Source organism: Neolamprologus multifasciatus, chromosome 16 (genome assembly GCF_963576455.1).
Source record: "Neolamprologus multifasciatus chromosome 16, fNeoMul1.2, whole genome shotgun sequence".
Taxonomy (NCBI): Eukaryota; Metazoa; Chordata; class Actinopteri; order Cichliformes; family Cichlidae; genus Neolamprologus; species Neolamprologus multifasciatus.
The window spans coordinates 26,713,544-26,731,267 of NC_140454.1; the positions used below are offsets into that span (position 1 = coordinate 26,713,544).

Here is a 17,724-nt window from a genome sequence, read left to right on the forward strand (position 1 = left end):
AACAATGATGAATTGATACGATCACCTAGTGATTGTCTCGCTCCTTCCTGCTTATCAATATTAGCAGCATCATCAAATCGCTCCCTCACTGTTTTCTCTGTACTTTGGTCAATAGTCTGTCCAATTAACATCCAATTACCACGACTACTATTAATCAGACGGGAGCAAGGGCAGTGAAGTTTCTCAAAGGTCACGTATGTGCAATGAAGATTAACAGTGACGCAGCATCGATTGGCAGGCCGGAAGGTTAATGCAGCGGGTGCGGTGTAAGTTGTCGCGCCTGTCGGATCCAAAGCAGGAAGAATCTGGGACGTTAACGAGAGTGATGGTGCTGCTGATGGTGGTGTACAGTTAAAGGATGACTGTGCCATTTATTCTTTGATTTTCACACTGTTATCAAATGTCAAGAAAAGATTTAAAACTAAAAAAGAAACACTTTTTCCTGAAGAGGGTGATAGATGGCCGCTGAAGTGCAGAGGAGGAATTCGTGGGAGCAGAACTGAAACCCTGGGAACCAAATTGCATGTTGGAAGAGGGATTTCAGCGGCGGATGATGGTAGATAAATTGCAGGACTAGTAATTGTTTGAGAAATGGAATATTTTAAAGAAAGACAAAAATTACTCGAAGCTGAAGTTTAGGTTTAGTGTTGAAGTACTGAAACAAGCACTGAAAGTGGAGGAAAATCAGCTCTGAGAGGAAATAAAGTGAAGGAAGAAAAGCAGAGGATTACTCGGCGAAAACAAGTGTGAAATGTAAGTTGAAGTAAAGGCCAGATGCAACGTGAATTATCATCATCACAAACAGAATACTCGTGAGGTGTGATAGGTTTTTGTGAGCTGAAAGCAGGTGAAGGCTCTGTTGGTTTCAGGCACTTCTGTGGTTAATAAAACGCAATTACCCAAGTGTACCAAGCAGATACTGAAGAAATTATTTTAATAACTCCGGAGTGCCGGAGTGGTGCCACTTCAACCTTAATGCACTTCTAGATCCACAAGGGCCACATTTTCTCAGGTTAGGCTTCCCAGTGGAAGTAAGGATGACTTCAGATTTTTATTATTTTGACAGATGATTAAACTGAAAGAGTGATCAAAATGTAAATCATACAACCTACCTTCAGAACCAAGAATCTTTTAAATTAGTCCACTTTTTTCTTACTGTATGACTTTGAAGGTCATACAGGAACAAAGAGGAAGAGGCTATGGCTCTGATTTCAGCAAATTCATAGCAAGTTCAAGAAAAAGTCTCATTTGAGAGTGGTTTGTGGAACAAATAGTGAAATAAAGTCAAATTGTATGACATATATATGTCAGTAATTCTTACTATAACAATCTAACTTGATGTCCTATCTACTGTCACGGCTCTGTTTTCTTTTGGGACTCTTGCTCCTGCTCTTCCCACCTCAACTCATGTCTACATGTAACTTGATTCCATTGCTGGATATTCTTGGCCAGGTTTCGGTTGCATAGGGAAATCTTCTATGTATTTATTAATCCCCATATGTCAGTCAAAGACATCCATTCCTTCCTTCTTGGTGCATGCAGAATTAGTGAAATTCAGCTACAACTGCTAGAAACTTTTCCTGACATTTCATGGTTTCTATTCACCATATTTCCGCTAGTATGTTATGGATGATTCTTTGAGCTTTTCATGAATGCGTTTGGAAAAATGAGAAGGTCTCAAGACAGTGCCATACCACCAAATATAATTACTGCAGACAAATCATCCATCCATTTTCTTTAGTTTATCCAGTTCAGAGCAGTGTGGGGAATGGAGCATATTCTAGCTGCCTCAGGAGGAGAGGCAGGATACACAATGAAAATAAAAAGGACACACACATGGAGAACTCGACATACAAAGAACCTATTCAGATGTCAGATTCAAACCCAGGACTTCTTGCTTTAAAAAAAAAAACAATGCTAACCACCACAGCGCCATTCTAAACCTGTAGATGACCTGCTGTACGTCCTGTAGACAACCCTTTTTTAACTCAAGAATGTGGTCAACAAAGAGCACAAGGTTATATCAACCCATTTTCAGTCCTGACAACTTGTTTCTTTTCTGTTGTATAGCTTCATAATCATGCATGTCTCTCTCGCTTTCAACCATCTGAAACTCATAATCTGCTCTATCATCATGTGCCTAACATGTAAAAGATCAAAAATAAAAACACTTTGGATTCTATAGCTCTTTAGTTCTAAAGACTGAGGACAGAAATCACTGTTGTTAATAGACATGAATAAAGAGAAGCTGAAAAAACACTATGTGTGTGCTTTTGTGTGGGTGTGTGTATGTGTCTGTGTGTAACTCTCAGGCTTTAGATGGCACAATGAGAAATGTAATTACCTTGCCATTGTTTAGAAAGATTACCTCTACTCTCAACACACACACACACACACACACACACACACACACACACACACACACACACCTATTCACCCAAACACAATTTACGCATTCAATATAAGGGTAGGTCCTGAACCTGACCCTCCTCCATGTTCAAGCATGGTTCCACAGTTGGCTGTCAGCAGTTTATCAACATTACATTCACCCGTAAGGAAGTCTCCATCACAGATCAATAACATTTGAAAATCTATAACATGCAATATGCCGCTGTCCGGTCTGATATGCAGAAGCAGCAGACCGACGCTGACATGAATGTTTCTGCATCTGCCCTTGAAAGAATCGATTTTCCCTGCTTAGGCAAACGGATGTGAACCGATAAAACGTGCAGCGTGTTACGAGCTAAAAGCTGTGATGAATTTTGCAACATCATTATACTGACAACACAGACACAATAATCACACACAAATACTGAGCAGCAAATGTTCTCATGTAATTACAAACTCATTCTTAGACACAGTCTCTCTCTCTCACTCACACACACACACACTTATCTCTTGGAGCAGCCTCTCTGCCAGGGGAGTCATGATTTAGGCCTTGATCCTCGGGGCCTCTGGAGACGTTGTGCTTGATTACTGCGGCCTAGCTGTTTGATCGATGAGTCATCAATAACGGTCATCTTCTATAGCATGTCATGGCTAGCCTTTACTGTTGCCTCCATGATGGCTTCAAGGCAAAACAAGAATGGAGTCAATATGTGGTGGGACGTCGGGGGAACAGAAAGTCATAACTCAGCATGGGAATGCTTTGATCATGATATTAGACTAATTAATCAAAGTTATTCAGTTCAGTTCAATATTATTTCTAAAGCATCAAATCACAACAACAGTTGTCTTAAGGTGTTTTATATTGTAACAGTAATAGAGCCAGTTGTGCTGACCTATTTGGAAATAAGTAGGTAGACAATAAAATGAATTCACCAAAAATATTTTAGCTGGTATGCTCCACACAGTATGTATTAAATGGAAATATGAACGAATGACCAACCAGTCACAGCAGATAGCCACCCCTCCCTGAGCCAGGTTTTGCAAGAGGTTTCTTCCTGTTAAAATGGAGCTTTTCCTTCCCACTTTAGCCAAGTGCCAGGTCTGATTGTTACATTTTCTCTGTATTATTGTAGGGTCTTCACCTTACAACAAAAGTGTCTTGAGACGACTGTTGTTGTGATTTTGCGCTATATAAATAAATTTGAATTGAATGTTGTGCTGAAAAGATGAAGTTTGGTGTCTTCCTACATTAAGATAAATATAAGTTAAAAATAAGTTTAACTGACCAGGGTTCACCGGGAACATTACTACTTTTTCTTTTTTTTTTAAAGGAAAATATCCTTTTTGGGGTTAAATGATCAGTCACAACGTTATGCTTTCTATCGAAAATTGCTGACAAAGGTATGACTGATTAAGCTAAGGACCAACAGCACAAGCACAAAGCCAAATTTAAGTTTATCCTGTCGTTTGTTCCACATTTGCAGTTTGCAAAGCTCTGCTTAACACCTACCAATAAACAGCCATGCCAGGCGCTTTAGAAGTCACATTCACATGTGGCTGTTTCTTCAATGCTCGGTAGGGGACATGCTATGTGGGAATATCTTTGTACTAGTGGGATCATCGAAGCAGTAATAACTAATCACCACTAAACAAGCTAGCCAACTTTTGATGAGTAGTTAGCTTTAGCCGAAATTCCTGCCACTTGCTAACTTGGTCCCTATTTAAAAGACTGACTATTGATCAGCTTCTCCCACATTCTCGCTCTCGAGACATTTTTTTCTTAATGCGACTTAATTCAATTAGTGGGAAGCATGATTTAATTGGTCGGCATCTGTGCTTGCACTTAAAAATTAAACTCTTTGATCAAAGTGAAGCAGCAGATATGATTAATTCTATAATTTGGTTTGACATCACAAGAAGCTTGCAATGAGTGTGAATCCTATCTAAGACCAGGCGCACCAAACGCTTCAATCAACACACTCGTGACTCTGCCCCCCCCTCCTCGTGACAGCACACAGCTACAAAATGTAGTCCGCTGTCTGCAAAGATCTATGTAGCACCCACATGATTTAGGAGTGAGATTGAACACATCCTGACTCCATCTCCAAATTCACTGTGCTGGCTCTTTGAAACACGTTAGAGTAACGTGATGTGCTTTCGGCTTTTACTCTCTTTCATTTCATAAGCATTAACATGTCCCCTTAATGAGCTTTTATTAAAAACATCCAGATCCACATTTTAAAGAAGATCCCTGCACCTTTTTCTCTTTGTCTCCTCAAACTCTAATGAAAGGCACACATTTGCTCTTCCTCATCACAAGGAACTTCACAGGATGCCATCGAACTCTACCAGCCAAATTAATCTGTGATAACTTAGTGATACATTTCCGTGGCGCACCTAAGAGAAACCGGCTACCACTGATGAAAGTCTTTGAATCTGCGAGGAGATCAGGCGCCGTTATAACAAAGAGAATGAAAAAGTGGAGAGGAGAGAGAGGGAGAGGAGGAAGCACAGGTTCCAGGCCTAAAGGTACCTCCTCGGTAATTACCAGAAGGTAAGCATTAAACATAAATGCATCATTATGTTAACAATTAATACAATTATGTCGGGCCTCCCGGCAAGCGTGTTCTGCTGGGCTGTATGTGAAGGGGGTAGGCTGCTGTGTGGATGTGTGCTGTTTCATGCACTCTCATATGCATACATGGGAGTAGATATGAGTCTCGGGGGGGGAGAGAGAGAGGGGAGTGATTACCTTTTTGCTACCTGATTTAAATGTCATTTTCAGCCTGGAAAACAGGGGAATCTCATTAACCCGTATTTCTTCTTCTTTTTTTTTTTTCTTTTGCGTGAATGAAGTTTTTTTTTACCCCCCACTGAATCTGGGTCCCTCTTCTAATGAGAAACACATGTGCATTATGATATGAAGAACAATAAAAATAGTAATCTCTTAAATTGACATTTGTTTTTCCTTTTCATTCCATCAGGTTTGGTCTGCGGTTTTGGTCAGGAATGGTGAAATAATACACTTTCGAACAGTGCAAGTCCTCAAGGAAAGGTCGGCTGTGATCATTCCCATGAAGACAGAAGCTTTCTGATTCCTGTCACGGACGATGTGATTGTTTGAGCTGCCGAGTTTGGCGGCGTGCCTCCATCCATATCCAACATCAAGGCGCCCCCTTTTTCTTCAAGGAACGAGTTTACATTCGCTGTCTCAGAGACAAAACCAGAGCTGTTCCCACATTGTTAAAGATTGATTATATGGATTCTTTTGTCTCTTTAAACAATTCAGTGATTCCCTCCAAAAAGTGAATGTACAATTACAGAGGATGGAAAGCTCTGGAGAGATGTGTGCAGCAATGTCAGCACAACAAATGTTGCTGCGGTGTGTTTGGCACAGATACACATGCTCACATTCACAAACAATCTGCTTCAAGGCCACTTATGTTATTCTGCAGTTCATATGGATATATGGTCATTAACAGCTTTTTTGATGATAAACTGACCAGTGGCCAAACTACACTAATAAATATTTTCTGATGAAGTATTCTGATAGTAATAGTAATCTTCCTTATCTCCTAATATATCTGTGGTTCCGGTGGTGGTGGTTGCTCATATTAAAACGGGGCAAAAAATTAAAAACATAATTACAATATATCACAGCTTTTTTTCTTCTGTTGTATCTGGATAACATTGTAGAGGGTGAATATCCCAAATGTGGTCCTTTCAGCAACATTTCACACATTTTAAGATGACTTACTTGTGACTTGCTACACTTCGCAAACAGAAAGTTTATGTCATGTTCCTGGGTCTGTTGACCCAGCGTTTTAAGTTTTAGTTTATTTGGATGTTATTTATGTTTAAGTTCATTAGATTAGCGAAGTTCATGTGGTTATTAGACTTCTTGTGTTTTCTTCCCCTGTATTTAAGTTTCCCTCACCCTTTGTGTTTCATGCTGCGTGTCTTATGTTATCAAGTTTGTATTATCATGTCTGTCTCATGTTTCCTGTTTTATTTTGAAGGAGTCGTGTGTTCTTTGTTCATTGTATGTAGTTTCACTTCCCTTGTCCTGTAATTAGGCTCATGTCAGTCAGGTGTTCCTCCATGTGTTCCCACTTCCCCTAATTACCTCCTGTGTATTTAGGTCCTCTGTTTTCAGTGTGTCATTTGCTGTGTCACAATTCAGGGTCTGCACGCTTGAAGTACGCATTTTAAGTGCGATTACGTCACCGCCACGCGACGACGACTGTCCCAATTCGAAGTGTACTCCAAATGCGCCGTCGATTTCCCCAAATATCAAGCGTGGGCCGGTGCACGCTTCGTGGTCCCATATATTCCACAATTCATAGCGAGGCGGTGGGTGTGGATAATTTTGCCACAAAATACGGCAGAAGGGAGCTGCCGAAGAGTGAACTGTCAAAAGTAAGTACTGAATATGACGTCACTTATTTATGTGAGAATGTTTAATAACGAAAAACATTGCTGTTGGCCACATATCGGCAAAGTTGTGTGAATACTATAATATTGGCCATATTATATTTACATTACCACAGTGAGATGACTTTAGTCTCATTAACAACAAGAGCTAATTGTTATTTACTCACTACTCTTGAAATGACTGTTCAGTATAGAAATAAAGCCCAACAATCATGTTTTACAGTCCTGTGGTCTCAGCCTCAGATACTCAACTAATCAAAGTGATGTCATGACAAAAATGAATGACCAACAAAACATTTTTCTCCTTCATTTCTGTCGCACAATCTCGTGTTTCTCGCGGTTAGTATCATGGTTGCTAGGCAACCTGAACAGCGCAACGAAGGCTAGACTGTCCCATTTCACAAGCCTCTCACTTCCGCACTTCTCGTACTTATAGTACGCACCGTACATAGTACGCACCGTACGTAGTGCGCGTACTTCAAGCGTGCAGACCCTAAATTGGGACACAGCCATTGTCAGGTCGTCTGTTTTCCACGCCATGTTTCCTATGCCATGCCATGTTTCTAAGTTTCTTGTCTACGTTTTTCTTATTGTTTGTTTAGATTTCCCAGTTTAGGTTTGTGTTAATTTTGCTTCAGTTTGCCTTGCCCTTTTTTTTTGTACCTTTTTTACCAGCCATATTAAACGGCTCGCTTTTTGTTAACATTTCAAGTTCTGTTCCCTGTTCCTTGGAGTCTGCGTTTTGGGTCCTTTTGTCAACCCCTACAGTCTGCCCTCGACTGTGACAGTTTAAAGTGGGAGGAGCTAAAACACTTTGAATCATTCACTGTTCAAAAATAAAATTTTTGCTTAAGCCTGAAACAAAGTTACGGTAGTAAAGTCCAACAGTGAAAATACAGTGACAAACCAACATAGTCATGCTGCAACTCTGAGTATTACTTTTTCACAGAGAGAATTACAGTACCTAACATCAGCTGATCTCCTGGTTCCAGCAGGCTGCTGTTCTATGGACTGACTCCATAGGTTGGTTCCGGAGGTACACATCCACCTCTTTATATAAAACTTTCACCTGTTTGCTTTACCTCAATCTACTTTTGACAGAACAACTCAAACTGCACGTAAGAAAATGTGTTTTAAAAGGTAACATCTTCTCGGTTCTGAAACTTAGCTTGTTTAGCATGTGAATAAAATGCAACCTAATCCCAGCCTATTAAATAATCTAATTTGTAGACAACTATGAATGCGTTGGTGTGTTTATTAGCCAACCTGCCCAGTGGATATTATCCAGTAACTACATCAGATATAATGCATCGCTTCTTCTAATGATTAATTATTTTATATATGGTCTTCCATGATTGGTGTTCATCGTCTAAACACAACACGCCTGCACTGTTGCCTCAATGAAAGCAGCTTCTGGCTTTAAGCCTGTGCAGGACCTTCCGTGTGGAGATTGCATGTTATCTGGGAGCTCTGGTTTCTCCTGCCATCAAAAAATTTTTCGGGTTAATGCTGCCTGCCATTGCTAAAGACACTCTTTGAAAAACAGTCGAGTTTCACCTCTTGGTTATGTAAAAGTTAATAAATATCCATCCATCTGTGGTGGATGGAGTCTCAGTGGAGCTGAAGCCTCTCCCAGCTTTCCTGGGGTGAGAGGTCATCAGCCTGTTGCAGACGATGCTCACATTCACCTACAGCCACTTTAGAATATCCAGTTAACCTAGCATGCCTATCTGGAGTTTAGTTGGAACCTAAAGTCTCCTGTGAGGCGACAGTGCAAACCACCACACTGCTGCCAGATACTCACCGTGCTAAAGGTGGTAAATTAATTCACAGAAATATAATTTTAAAAAGTAAAGGGTTCTAAATATGAAAGAATACCATACCAACTAGAACACACTAATCTACTGTTCCGTCCATCAGCCCATGAAACCAAATCACAGTTTGCTTATATTGCCTCTAACAGTTGAAAAGCTTTATGAACATATTAGGAACAGATACTGTTTGCAAAGTTTATTGACAGTCAAATAAATCAGCTCATTACAGCAGTTTTTGCAGATGGAAATATTTAGTCTTACAATAAATGCACAAAAGCAATATAATACGGAACTCATGTGTTTCCCTTGCACCCTAGGCCTCAAACGTTTTTCAGTAAGCATTAACAAAATGTGTTCATTTCTATGAGCTGTCACCTCAGGTGGACTGCAGTTCCACGGATTTGGATTTCCCATTTAAGTAGCTATTTAAGTAACTCCCATGAAATCCAAATAATTCATGGAATTTGTCAGACACAAAGAGGATGATTCAAAGGCAATACACACTGAGAGGATCCGTTCTCAGGACAGCCAAAGCCATAAACAAAAGCCTGTAATGAGATATGTGCTTTGAGCTTTTCCCCGTTTCATCCGGAGGTTTGTCTTGTTGGAGTGGAGGAAGCACTGATTGCTCGGAGACAAAAACAAATATATATCCTTTTTGAATCCATCTGCTGTCTTCTGGGGACCGAAGGCAGGATGTGTATTCTCTACATTTTTGCGGTGCTATATGTTGCATCCATTTATTTCAGGCCACTAAAAGCTATCTGTGCGATTGGCAGAGAGATATGAAAAGCTTTAATTCAACTCGTATTTCATATCAAGCACCAGAAATCAAATCCAGTCTGTGAGGAATTTCTGAAAAACCTACAAATTAAGGCCACACACAAATCCTGCACGCATATCATAAAGTGTATCGCCAAAACCACAAATAATACAGGCCTCTTCATTTCCATTCCTTAATTACAGCAGATACAGTGATTTACCGAATGTTTCTGCTCGAGGGAAGCTCAGCATCTTTCAATCACTAAACCTCGTCCACGTTACTTCTTTGAAAATGCGTTTGCAGGGCAGTTGCTCAGGGGGCAATTAAAAGCGAAGTCAACAACAGGAAGGATGCATAAAAGGCACTTGCAAACCACACAGAGAGCAAACAAACAGCAGAGAAAGTTCTGAACTGTCATCTTCTTTAAAGTATTTTGAATAAGGACATCTTCAGAAGACGTTCACTAAACATTTCAGAGAAACCAGAAAGTGTTTATGCCTCATTTTTGTGACACTAAAACATTTTCAGGATTGATTTTGAGCAGACGTCCTCCTAGAGCTCTAAAAGACTTTTATTTATTTAATTTTTTTCTATTTCTGGTCAGGTTTAGGTAACCAAACAGAGAGAAAGATAGGATCTAAAAAACCTTTGATGTCACAGTTAAAAGATTAAATATCTGTTTGAGTTTACAGCCTGGTGGTGCTTAAAAGAAATGTTGCTTGAAACCAAGTAGCAACTTACAAGGCTGAAAAATAAAATGTCAAAACCTGCAGTTCCTCTAATATCTTCTCGAGGCTCCAGAATTAGTCATTCCCCACAGGCTCCCATGTTGAAATGTCCAACGTGTTTACATCGTGATACAAGGTGAAGCTCCAAAAGTGTTAAAGCCCAACTATTGCAGATCCATTTTCCTTTTATTTTTTAGGATTTTTGTATTTGTTCATGTTAATATCATATCCACTGTTCAACAGCTGAGAGGAGAGCTCATTCTGTGTGTGAGAAACCCAAATATGGAAGCTACAGTACTATACAAAAATCACAAGATTTCCAACCACCTATCCATTCCCTTATTATTCGATTATAGTTACTACAATGAGTGGGAGGACAGGTCAGTTTTACCTATGCATATTATAAAAGGGAAATAGTGGATGCTGCTGGCTACCTGTGCATCGTTATATAAGGAGAATGATCAAAAATGGGAAGCCTCATGTCCTTTTAAACTCATCTCATGAAATATGGATGCGCTGCAGGTTTAATTCAGTTAATAATATAAGACTGAACATAATCTGCAAATATATGGCTGTGACCTGCAATGACTCCAATAATGGTTTCAGCTGAAATGGGAGAGCACATGTACATTAGATTTAGATTAAGAGAGCAATCCGTCATTCAGAACTCACTTTAGTGGGACCAAACTGCCTCAGGTAAACAGAACAATCATTCCACCGCGCTTCTTTATCTTTAAGACAATTACAGACACAAAGGTGAAAAAAAAATAAATGCACATTTAGAGAAATAATCCTCATATTTAATGCGTAAATGGATGTTTATTGTGAATGAGTGTGTGAGCCCCTGTTGGGCCTGGCATAGATGGATGCTGGAGCAGGCGTGAGCTCCGTTATGAGGCATCTGCACAGTAATCCCAACCACCTTCACATGATAAAGATGAGCCTTGTAACAGCACATCATGCCAAATGAGCCTCCTCTGTCACATCTCACCGAAAAGAAGCAATTGAGCTGTTATTATGTGTGAAATTTGAGATATGGTAGAGCAAGCAGAATGGAGTAAATACACATACATTTCTGCTAAAGGAAATAAATGTGTTTATGTGGAGCATTTATTAGATATAAAACACCTGCACTCGTAAACTTTCTGGCTTGCTGCCGTGCATAATTAAATACACGTGTATGCAGACGGCTGCTTTTTGTGAGGAGAGTTAAAGATAAAAAACAGGTGTGAATAAGACTTCCAACTTCCAATAATACTGTTCGACTGTTTGGGCTGTGTTTGATGCATTTTTGCCAAACTATTCACACATTTTCTGTCCGGTGATTTATTTATGGTTGGATTGCAGGTTTTTTGTCCTTTCTTAAATTGCAGTTTGTCGAGGTCTCGGAGTGACCAAACACGCTGAATAGTGTTAAACATTTGTCTTCTGCAGTGCAGCTGAAGGATGTCTTGGTAATAAGGTATTACTATGGCTTCCAGCCTTTTAGATGAACAACTCAAATCTACAATCACCGGCAATTTTACATCCATCTCAGTGCTTTTTTTCCTTTGAATTTGCTTTAATACGCAGTACTAGTCCGTCCACCTATGAAGCTTTCAAAATATGGAACAGTATTGGTGTTGCATTGGATTTTACTGTACTTGCTTGCAGAAAACAACATATCACAGATGATCAGAATCAGAATCGTGTTTATTGGCCAAGTATACTGTATGTGCAGACACATACAGGGAATTTGGTTCCGGTAGATGGTGGCTCTCAAGCACAGCAATGTAGATCACACACACGTGTCTATATACACACATTACACATACATACACATACATACACAAAGCTGTGTAAACCAACTATAAATAACTAATCTAAACTTATATACATAAAATACAGAAATGAAATTATTGATTATCTGCTATTATACTGGGTTTGTAATGTAATGTTCGTCCTGACATATTGGACTGAAATCATACCTGTTAAAGGTCCCAACAATGCAAAACAAGGCCTCCACATCCCCGTCCCTGGAGGGGTCAAGAAGTTTTCCTTCAATTTATCACTCAACTATACGCTTAAACAATATATGAACACTGAAATTATCCCAGTGATGTGAGACGGAATCTTAACCCTTAATCCCCAACCGTATTTTTTGAAGAAAAATAACAAGAAAAATGACATCTGGAGAAATGTTTTTAACAATTTTCAATGTGTGCCAATCAGAATGTTTATTTGTGCTTTTATTGCCAAGAAGAAATTTCAAAAAGATCTTTGAAAAGATAGATAAAAACCCTAAATCACATAGGAGAGTTTACTTACATCTAGTTAAGAAAAGGAAAACCTCCTTCCATCTCTTTCTCTATTAACCTCTGGTTAGTAGAGAAATAGATGGAAGAGAGGAGATTAGGACCTCTTAATTGAAATTGCAGGTGAGTAAGAAAAGATAAAAGAACGTTGCTCGAAATTTATTGGACAAATGTCCAGGTGGGGTCTTTGAACCAAGTATGGCTACGGTTAAAAATAAAGTGGAAAAAAAATCATTATTTTTTCACTTTATTTTTTAGAACCCACACAAATTAGCATTCACTGCTATTCAAGACAGGTTAAAAAATACAAAATTAAGTGATTTTTATTTTCAAGAATATGTCAGGATCCCAATGTCTAAGTGTTCTTGTGTTAGAATACTTTGCATCATTCTGTCAGGGCTGAAATAGTGGATCTGATTGATTGATATTAGCACTTGCAGTCATTTAGCGGGTTGGCTCGGAACCAGTTTTAGCAACTGGTACCTCAAACTAAAAAGAGCCATTTAGATTGTTTTGCTTCCTGTCCATTCCGCTTATATGGGTTTAGGTTGCGGACCCGAAAAGTGATGGATGGGACACCTGATATGGCTCTCTTCTGGGTCAGGAAGAACCCCTTGTAGAATACAGCATCACAATGACTCCCGTGAACAGCATGTAAGGGGGGAGCTGGAGGTGGGTAGCAATTCAAATAGAAACCCACGTGAGATTTACCATCTGCTGATCTGGGCCTGGGTCTGTTATCTGCCACTGCTGATGCTATACTCATTTAAATTACCCTGAGACCTTTATTTAGAATGAAAAACTGAAAAAAAAAAAGGCTTTTCCTTCTCCTTGAGGATAATTTCTTTTTTGCAGCAATTGCTGCAAAGCAATTCACGAGAACTTATGCTGACCTCAAAGTATTATTTACATTACTTAATTCTTAAATCATGAATACTGTTTTAAGTATACAGCACACTCCCTCATGTTAATAGGATTTGTCACAGAGTCCACTGCAATCCAAAAGGCATTGCTCTCATTACAATGCCTAATCAGGCTTTGTTATCTTAAAATAGTCTGCAAACACGATTAACTGCAGAGCATATTTGTAGCTACTTGTAGCTGCAGTCACAACATATACTAACACGCATAATGTTAAGAATATTAAATTTGTTGTTTGCTTTTGCCATGTTTAGCCAGCATGTAAACACGGAGAAACACACATCATGTCCAGCTCGGCCTAGGCTGCCCTTTGAGGGAGCCGCAGTGCTGTCACATTTTAACATTACTTTGGTTTTATTGCAAGGAAAACCCCGCCAGGCCCCCTCAAACCACATGCTTTAATAGGTCAGAGTGTAAAATATGTCACGTTCCATACACGAAGCCTGGGAAGTACCAGACAACAATAAGATCCAAACAACAGTGTGGAATACAAGTCTTATTATAGCTACAAATGTGCACACACAACCACAGAATAGTTTATTTTGGGGCAAAGCTTTGCACTGTGTAGAAGCTTTTTCTATTACTCTCCTGCTGGGTTAACAAGAGAGAGCAGCTTCCACAGGCTTTTCTCTTAGACGGCTTTTCCTTTGGGGTTAGTGCAGAATGTAGAAGAAGCGTGTATGAGTCCAGCTGTGACACTCTTATTTCTGCAACCTTCAAGAGAAAATCCACGTAGATGCTCTTGCAAGAATTAGTGTTGGTTTGTAAGCCATGTGGTTTTTGATTCCTAAGTGACACTTGAGTTTCTATTTTGTCTTTATCTTAACATCGAGCTTCATAAAGACTGTGTGATTGGTTAAAAACAATTAAATTGTCCAGAAGAATTTCCTTGTGGTTTAAAAAAGAACAATGAAAAGGGTATTTAAAATAACAAGAGAAACCGCTGGATTTGACTGGTGTTTAGGACATTGACCTCAGTGAGCAAGTGTGTGGTTGGAAAGTACCTGAATTCTTAAAGCATTAAATGTGACTCACTTTTTATTTGACATTCAGAGTATCAAACATTATCCAGTGAACTTTCTTCTCATATCCTTTGAGACAATTACTGGTCTCTTTTCTTCAAATATCCCTGACAACCGGTCATATTAACATGCAGTCGTCCTCCCCATAAACACTTCATCCTCCTCAGTGTTCAGGAAGTCTCATCCAAAATCCACGTCTATCCTCGAGCTCTACTTTACAACCCCACCAGCATCGTGACTTTGGTTTTGTTCGTGCATCGCTATGCTAAAGAGTCATCTTTCAACCAAAGCCTTTGGCTGCCTCTCGCTGAACTTGGTTTTGTTGGAGGTTTCTTTCTGTTAAAAAGTTGTTTTTCCTTCCCACTTTTTTTCAAGTCATGCTAAACAGGAGTCATGTAACTTTTGGGATTTACCATTAACAGGATCGGTCTATTAGAGCAGGGTTCAATCCTTTTAGTGTCCGACCCATTCTACAGACAAAATCTTCAGATATTTTGACCTCTTCTGTATATATAAGTACCTGTTAGAGCAAAACTATTAACAGTTGCTAATTTGTAAACTCCAAGTTTGACTTGGCTCGTGGATCTTCACAGGGCACTTTCCCACAAAATCTCGGTCAAGTTTAATAAACCTGCCCTGTGTTAGCTTCCATCCAAGGCTTCACTGTAGCTTCCAGAGAGCTGCTTATTTGGAGTATAATGTCTCCAAACAGAAATTCAGATCTATTGATATGACTGACAGCCAAAATCATGACTCGGTGTAAGATGCACACGTTAAACTGCAGTTTGGCAGGACTGGATAGAGTAGTGGCTCATTCCAGCTAGTCATAAAAATTTTTGAAATGTCGCCATAAAAATTTTTGAAATGTCGCCACAAAAATGAAATGGTGCACAATGAAACGTTAAAGGTAAATGTAATAAGAAATGTTAGGAATGACTCTACATGAAAATACACGTCAAAAAGTGGTGACTGGAGATTGGAAGTGATGGAGAAACTGCTGCCTGTGACTTTGCTACTGTTTCCCTTTTTTATGACTTTCTTTATGGTTGTCACTCAGGAAATAATGTACTTATTTTGAGGCATTTGTACTAAATCCTGCAAGGTTTTAGCTGCCCTGAAATATGTTTAACCTCCAGTGTAAATATCGCAGTGAACACTTCGCCAACCAAACAGTGAGATGTACTAATAGAGATGTTTTGTCGGGGATTTTCCTGTCTAATACCTCCCATTACAGCCTCATTTATGATAATGGCGGTAGAGGACACTGAGGCATGGCTGTGCTGATAAACCAGTACTATTAAATTGTTGGGTCTTGACAGATATTATGACCTTATCTCCTGAGGAAAGAAGATTATTGTTTCTGCAGATTTTGCTCCTGCTGAAGATGCCGTTGGTGAATTTGTGCAGCAGCAGATAATGACATTTAGTCAAAGTCATACAAATAAGCAACTCAGACAAACAATCAGATGCAATTATGATTATTGTTCCTCAGACTCTGAATTAATAACCACTCAAGTGTTGGCTGGAGAACTGGGGGAGGCTTCTTCTACCTGAATATCAATGACTTCCTTTTATGTCTGTGAAGGTTCTCAGTCATCCAGGTCATCGTAGTCAAAGGAGCTTGCAAAGAAAAGTGACTTCTTTAAGGCTGGTTAGGCTTAATCTGGCTGATTGGGACCCAACCCATTTTCACACCTTGGCTCAGGTGATTAGAGGATCATCAGGGGGTCCTTTAGTCCCTCTTTGGGGGGATACTCCCACTGGGTTTAAATCTGGGACTCTCTGCCATTTGACCTTAGAACTGAAGAAGCTTACAGGATTTTAATGCTGTAAGCTTTAATGCTTTAATGCGTTGCTTCAACGCCTGATGAGGGGCATGTGCCTGAAAGTTGGTGGGGAATGTCAGCTGGCTCGAGTTAGTGGAGTGTGATTAGCAGTTGCTATGAGCCATGATGGGTTCCCTGTTCATATACATTCATTTTAGGTCTTATGTATGTAGCACAGGTTCACATCAATGGTCACTTCATACTGGTTTGATGTTCAACTTTCTTTACTGCAAGTTCTAAGTTCTGATTTCATTAATCCGATTTATGTTATTTGGCCCTTTAAAAAACAAAGGTTTTAAATGTATTTTTCTTATAGCTCGCAGGCTTTTTGTTTTTCATGTATTATGCAAAGCACTGTGAATTGGCCTCATGTACAAACAAAGTATACAAATAAAATGTCTTTTGAGAAAACAACAGCACTGAATGTTGCTTCAGTTTACAACTACAAATAGTCCTGAACAGATGCACTATTTGCTTCTGTTTGTGAAGCTTGTCCTAAAAACTAAAAGTAATTGTGGCATTTTATGGAAATGGAAATCTAATTATATGTATGGAGATCTAAGTTGACATTAAAATGAATAAATAAATATACTGACTGTCCTTTACTTCAGCTTAAGTTACTTGCACTTGTATATCTTGTACTTTTTCTGCATTTCTCCACTTTAAAATTTCCCAAGGTGCCCATGAGGCTGTTAGGCAGCATTATTATCATTAACAGTCATGTACTACACACACCACCACCACCACCGCTGGAACAGGCTCTGTCAGGTCTTCCAGATGGCTCGTCTGACCTTCCACTAACAGGCAATTTATCAGAGACCGTACTTGTTATCTCATTAGTTTGTATTTTTGGACCAAAAGCAAATAAGTCCGAAGAGGACAGAAATGGGAATACAGTTAGATAATTAATCACACAGCCTACTAACCGCTCGCTGTGAGGTGTCTGAGAGGCTCTTGTGATGCTATGTTTCAAGACTCAAGACATTAATGAAGTCCATACTGTGTTGTGTGAGCTGAGCATTACAGTATCTCCTCAGTATTAATAAAAACAGCAGCTAGTGTCATGAAAACACCCAAAAAACACCCACCACTGACAGCAAGCTTGGCTGCTTGGATGAAAGTGCACATAAAGGTGAGAGTTCAATTCCTGATTGAAGAGGCTACATGTGAGTACTGCAGCTGAATGTGGCCATAAGTCTGATCAAACATGCTGCTTGTCAGCGCTGAGCTAAGCGTCTGGAAATCCCCCCTCAAAGGACGACATCCTTGCAGTGAAAACCCTTATGAAATGCATTTCAGGACTAGAAGGAGGCCATGACAAAAGAGGCACTCACCAACAAGATTTTCAACAAGGTAGAGTCTGGACTAACACCTCATTAGCAGCCACAACACAAAGTATTCCTCTGTGAGCCTCTGTAATGCTGCCAAATTGTCTGCTAGTGGCATAACTGGCAGGCTGTATGTATATGTGGAAAGGCTTCAGCTCACACTCCCTGAATTTAAGCTGCGGCTTCACCCTGAGAGGAAACTTTGG

The 17,724-nt window shown here is 39.6% G+C and overlaps 1 long non-coding RNA gene across 1 annotated transcript in view; it reads left to right on the top strand.

The window, feature by feature from the left end:
* Window positions 1-6,995: 6,995 nt before the first annotated feature.
* The window catches only part of LOC146500955 (uncharacterized), a 166,248-nt gene continuing 155,519 nt past the window's right edge, over window positions 6,996-17,724 (top strand). Inside the window, exon 1 of the long non-coding RNA XR_014869739.1 lies at window positions 6,996-7,344. This is a non-coding gene — a long non-coding RNA (uncharacterized LOC146500955). The remainder of the gene's footprint in view (window positions 7,345-17,724) is intronic.